The sequence below is a fragment of the Pelobates fuscus genome, chromosome 1, assembly GCF_036172605.1.
Source record: "Pelobates fuscus isolate aPelFus1 chromosome 1, aPelFus1.pri, whole genome shotgun sequence".
Taxonomy (NCBI): Eukaryota; Metazoa; Chordata; class Amphibia; order Anura; family Pelobatidae; genus Pelobates; species Pelobates fuscus.
In genome coordinates, this window is record NC_086317.1 from 131,896,939 (window position 1) to 131,902,829 (window position 5,891).

Genomic DNA, 5,891 nt, shown 5'->3' on the forward strand with positions numbered 1-5,891 from the left:
TATACCGCCCACGCTATATCTCAAGTGCAGTGTCATCTGCACTTTAATTTGTGAGTATATTTCTTCTTCTTTTTCTTTTTATTTATACCACATTTTATCATCAGAGAGCACTATCTGTTGTCCCTATCTTTTCCCTTCTCCTGAGAATTGGACAGCACCAGACCCAAAGTGGACAAGAATACGTTATATCCTACAAGCAGGGATTATACTGCTGAACACCTGTTACCCTTGAGCTGGTTATAGCTCATGCAAATGTGAGTGTATTACATCTTTTTTTTTTTTTTTTGTCAATCTTTATTTTATTGAGGCATATATGGAGGGTACAGAAGAGAAAAAGGGAAATGCAAGGGTATTCCGCACAAGATAAGGGTTATTACAGCTGTAACAATGCTATTTACATTTCCGAAATAAAACGTGCCTCATTTTTTATTTTTATAGGTCTTTTAACATAAGCATATATCAAGCAGGTTATGTTAAGATGTGATCTAAAACAATGGTTACGTGAATCATGTTAAATAGGCTAAACATCGCTAACGGTACAGTCGTGCCATTTAAATTTAGGATTAGGTTACATGCTGGGAGCTAGAACTGAATAGGTTAATTCAAAGTAAAAGGTACGAGTTTAAACTATAGGTACAGATGCTTAAGGGAAACAGGCTTAATCTAGTAGTGAGGTTCATGCTTTAGAGATACATTTTAGTACAAGCTTAAGTTGTTGGGCATGTTCCTTTAACACATTAGTTATTTATATGGTAGCTTGGTCTAACCAGTGTGTGTCTGCACAAGGACTATAGGTAAGCATCATTGCATGGTATTACAACTGGTATAAGTATAGAGTTGCTAAGTCAAGTTAAATCAGTAGTTAAGTCATGCAGGTAACAGCATCAATAGTTAGATCGTTTAGGCATTAACATTGACATTGCGTTGAGACTAGAAACAGGCTTGGTGATAGGAAATGCTGTGTCTGCTGGTGTGGCATACATTGGTTTTCGATATGGTAAAACAAAAGAGCAGTAGAAGTGCAGGCTGGGGTGTTTTAATGTGGTTACTGGCGGTGTGTGAAGCGGAAGTCGGGAAGTTATTGCGGGTACCACTGTATATTATTGCTTAGGGGTTGGGGTGTTACATGCCATGTAGGTCTGGGTTGTAACCTGCTCTGATTAGTCGCCTGAGTGGGCCTCCTCTATTGAGGCAGCTGGGCAGGCGGTCAAGCCAAGCAGGCACTCAACTTTGTCCGTTCTGTTTGTAAGGGTACTCGTTATTAATGTGGGTGCCTACACTTGTCGAGACATTTTAAACGAATCAGTAGCAAAACATAAGTAAAACAATATAACATATTAGGGAACAAAAGAGAAAAAAAAAATTAGGAAAAGCGCACGAGAGACAGTGTCAACGGACAGTTTGGATTACTCTCTCTGCGTTTGAATGTTCTCAGCCGTAGGGTGGCGGGCTATGTTGTTGCCCGGTAAAAGGGGAGTTCGGGGAAACGTCCTGGTAGGCCTTGCCCTGATTCAGGTTGTGGCGGCTGTGTGCGGCCCTGCGGGCTGTTGACGTGGCACAAAGATCGGTGCTCCTGCTGCATTCTTCCCCAGGCTGCTTGTGCTGCTGACCGGTAGAATTGTGGCAGTCATTGCCCGCTGTGGTGGTCTCAGGTTCTCCAGCGTCCTTGTGGCCTCCTGCAGGTTCCGCACCACCAGAGGGCTGCTTGCGTCTTCTATATGTAGGGCGCGGCCTGGGCCCCAACGGTACCTGTTTTTTTGTTGCAACAAGAAGGTCGTGAGCTGCTTGAGAGATCTTCTCCAGTTCAGTGTGCCACTTGACAGGTCCGCGTAAAAGGACAGAGTCATGTCCTCAAACAAGTAAGTTGTTAGGCCTTTGGTGGCGTCAAGAACGGCCCTCTTGTCCCTCATGTTTTGAAAACGGAGGATTATGTCCCCTGTGGCTGCTGGAGGTGCAGTAGTTGGCCGCGGCAAGCGGAAGATGCTGTCTAATATTATGGATTTGGCCACCTTCGGGTTCAGGAGAGCGATTAGCAACCGTCTGATATAGTGTGGAAGTTCAGCCTCCGGTACAGAGTCAGCGACCCCCCTGAGCTTCAGATTAGTTTGGTGGTGTTTGTCTTCTTGAGTAGCCAGTTGCTGTTCATGCAGTGAAGTTAGTTGTTTTAGGTCGTGGACTGCCGCTTTTAGCTCCTCTATCTGGCGTGCGTGTCCGGTAGAGGTGCATTCTACCGTCCTGAGCCGTGCTGAGAGGCCTTTCAGGTCATCCCTTATCGTGGCCACTTCTGCAGAGATTTTGCTATGGTGGGCGGCCATGAGCTCTTTGATTGCCTCCATGGTCACCGGTGTGGTAGCTGGTGCGGGCACCCGCGGCCTGTCCGGTGGTGGTGGGGCTCTTGCCGGTGTGTAGCCCCCGTCCCCCTCATCGGACGAGCCGTCTGTAAAGTCGGAGCATCCCCCATGCAGAGACGCCATTGTTGCTCCGGCTGTCTCCTGGGCCTGCTTCCACATGTCCCCGATGTTCATGCCCAGACGGGGCTTGTCGGGTTTTTGTTTTTTCATTTTCCTGCCCATGTGGATCAGGTAAGTAGTGGGGCACTTTGGAAAGCGTTTGGGTCGCAGTTGGGTCCTGTGTGTCTCTGTTTAATACGCTTGGAGTCAGGAGCTCCGCGGCCATGCGACTGTCTCCGTCCGTTGCTAGACCGGAAGCCCGTGTATTACATCTTATTACTTTTCTGCCACGTATCCCATACACTCTGCACAATTGGTCCTTTTCCCTTTGTGTTTTCCATATCACGGGAGGATCCGAAGTATCATAGAAAAAGAGAACACCCTACCAGTGGAACGTGTGAAACAGACATTTTATTATTTATTTATTTTTCATTATATTTTATTACATTGGGACTAATTTTACTGTATTTTATTTAGTTTTATTTTGGCGCAGCCTTTGTCTCTTTTATCCTGTACATTCTCACTCCAGAGGGTTAGAGGGTGACCCTCTGTAAGGTTGCTGCCTACTTATTATATTATTAGCGCTAACCTATCTTCCACTTTTTTTACTGACTGCTATTAGCTCACAGTGAAAACCTTTTTTTTAAAGGCACGCTATTGTGACACCAGATAAGAGTGTCAAAGTGCACTTGCAGAGGTTGGCAGAGTACACGCTGAAGGCCTGACACCCGCTCTAAGGACACTGACTGCTATTAGCTTACAGTGAAAAACTTTTTTTCTTTTTAAAGGCACGCTATTGTGACACCAGAAATGAGTGGCAAAGTACACTGGCAGAGGTTGGCAGAGTACACGCTGAAGGCCTGACACGCAGACGCTTGCAGACAACTAACTGCTATTAGCTTACAGTGAAAAACGTTTTTTCGTTTTAAAGGCACGCTATTGTGACACCAGATATGAGTGGCAAAGTACACTGGCAGAGGTTGGCAGAGTACACGCTGAAGGCCTGACACCCAGACGCTTGCAGACAACTAACTGCTATTAGCTTACAGTGAAAAACTTTTTTTCTTTTTAAAGGCACGCTATAGTGACACCAGATATGAGTGGCAAAGTGCACTTGCAGAGGTTGGCAGAGTACACGCTGAAGGCCTAACACCCGCTTTAAGGACACTGACTGCTATTAGCTTACAGTGAAAAACTTTTTTTCTTTTTAAAGGCACGCTATAGTGACACCAGATATGAGTGGCAAAGAGCACTTGCAGAGGTTGGCAGAGTACACGCTGAAGGCCTGACACCCAGACGCTTGCAGACAACTAACTGCTATTAGCTTACAGTGAAAAACCTTTTTTCTTTTAAAAGGCACGCTATAGTGACACCAGATATGAGTGGCAAAGTGCACTTGCAGAGGTTGGCAGAGTACACGCTGAAGGCCTGACACCCGCTTTAAGGACACTGACTGCTATTAGCTTACAGTGAAAAACTTTTTTTCTTTTTAAAGGCACGCTATTGTGACACCAGATATGAGTGGCAAAGTACACTGGCAGAGGTTGGCAGAGTACACGCTGAAGGCCTGACACACCCGCTTGAAGGACACTGACTGCTATTACAGGATAAAAGAGACAAAGGCTGCGCCAAAATAAAACTAAATAAAATACAGTAAAATTAGTCCCAATGTAATAAAATATAATGAAAAATAAATAAATAATAAAATGTCTGTTTCGCACGTTCCACTGGTAGGGTGTTCTCTCTTTCTATGATACTTCGGATCCTCCCGTGATATGGAAAACACAAAGGGAAAAGGACCAATTGTGCAGAGTGTATGGGATACGTGGCAGAAAAGTAATAAGATGTAATACACTCACATTTGCATGAGCTATAACCAGCTCAAGGGTAACAGGTGTTCAGCAGTATAATCCCTGCTTGTAGGATATAACGTATTCTTGTCCATTTTGGGTCTGGTGCTGTCCGATTCTCAGGAGAAGGGAAAAGATAGGGACAACAGATAGTGCTCTCTGATGATAAAATGTGGTATAAATAAAAAGGTTGGCAGAGTACACGCTGAAGGCCTGACACCCAGACTCTTGCAGACAACTAACTGCTATTCAATCTATTACAGTGATTTTTTTGTTTGTTTTTAAATGCAAGCTTAAGCTATTGTGACACCAGATATGAATGGTGGCACTGGGCAAGTGGGCACAGTATCCACTGTGAGCCTGACACAGAAGATGGCAGGCAGGCAGGCAGGCAACTGCAATTACATTACACAGGAAAAAAAAGCAGACTGATGTTCTAGCCCTAAAAAGGGCTTTTTGGGATGCTGTCCTTACAGCAGAGATCAGATGTGTCCTTCAGGACTGTAGTGGACACGGAATACCCTAGCCTAGCTATCAATTTCCCTATCAAATGAGCAGCAGCTACACTTTCCCTCCTCTATCTAAGAATGCAGCTTCAGAATGAATCTAAAATGGATGCTGTCCAGGAGGTGGGAGGGTCTGGAAGGGAGGGTCTGCTGCTAATTTGCTGGAATGTGTCTGCTGACCGTGAGGCACAGGGTCAAAGTTTACTCAATGATGACGAATAGGGGGCGGATCGAACCGCGCATGTGTTCGTCCGCCGTGGCGAACGCGAACACGCTATGTTCGCCGGGAACTATTCGCCGGCGAACAGTCCGGTACATCAATAATTGTGATCACTATTTCTCAAGTTCTCATTTACTAGAATGTTGGTCAAAAGATCAACTTTGTTCAGATCAAGACAAGCGTTCATCCTAGTTGGTTCTTCTACCAATTGTGAAGGAGTCATACACCCAAATCCCCTTGATGAGCTTCTAGTTCCTCTATCCCAATTTATGTCCGGGTAATTAAAATCTCCAAAATGTATCATGTTACCCAGATATGCAGCTTTCTCAATTTGCTCTAAATACTACTTTTCCTCATCAATATTAACATTAGGTGGTTTATAACATATTCCAACCAATAAATAATTTCCCTTTTTAGCCCCAAGGAGATATCTACCCATGTAGCTTCAACATTTTCCATGTCACATTCAACTTGCTTAAGATTTGGCTTTTATTCATGGTTGACATACAAACACACCCGGCCGGCTTTCCTGTTTTTTCTATCGCTCCTAAATAGTGTGTAACTATTTCAGTTAATTCTCCAGTCATGTGTCTCATCCCATCATGTTTCCATTATGCCTATTATGTCATACTTCTCAGTTTATGCTATTGCTCTAGTTCCCCCATTTTGTTATTTAGGCTCCATGGATTGGCAAGCATACATTTTAACTTGTAATGAGGTACCTGTACTTTATGTATATTTTATTACATAACCCCTCTTTTCTGATCTTGCCCCTCCCCTCAGCTCCCCCCCTTGCGCTCTTAGGAAATGCAATAACATTATATAAAGGAAAGTATGCAAAAATGAAACTGCTTTGATTAATGAG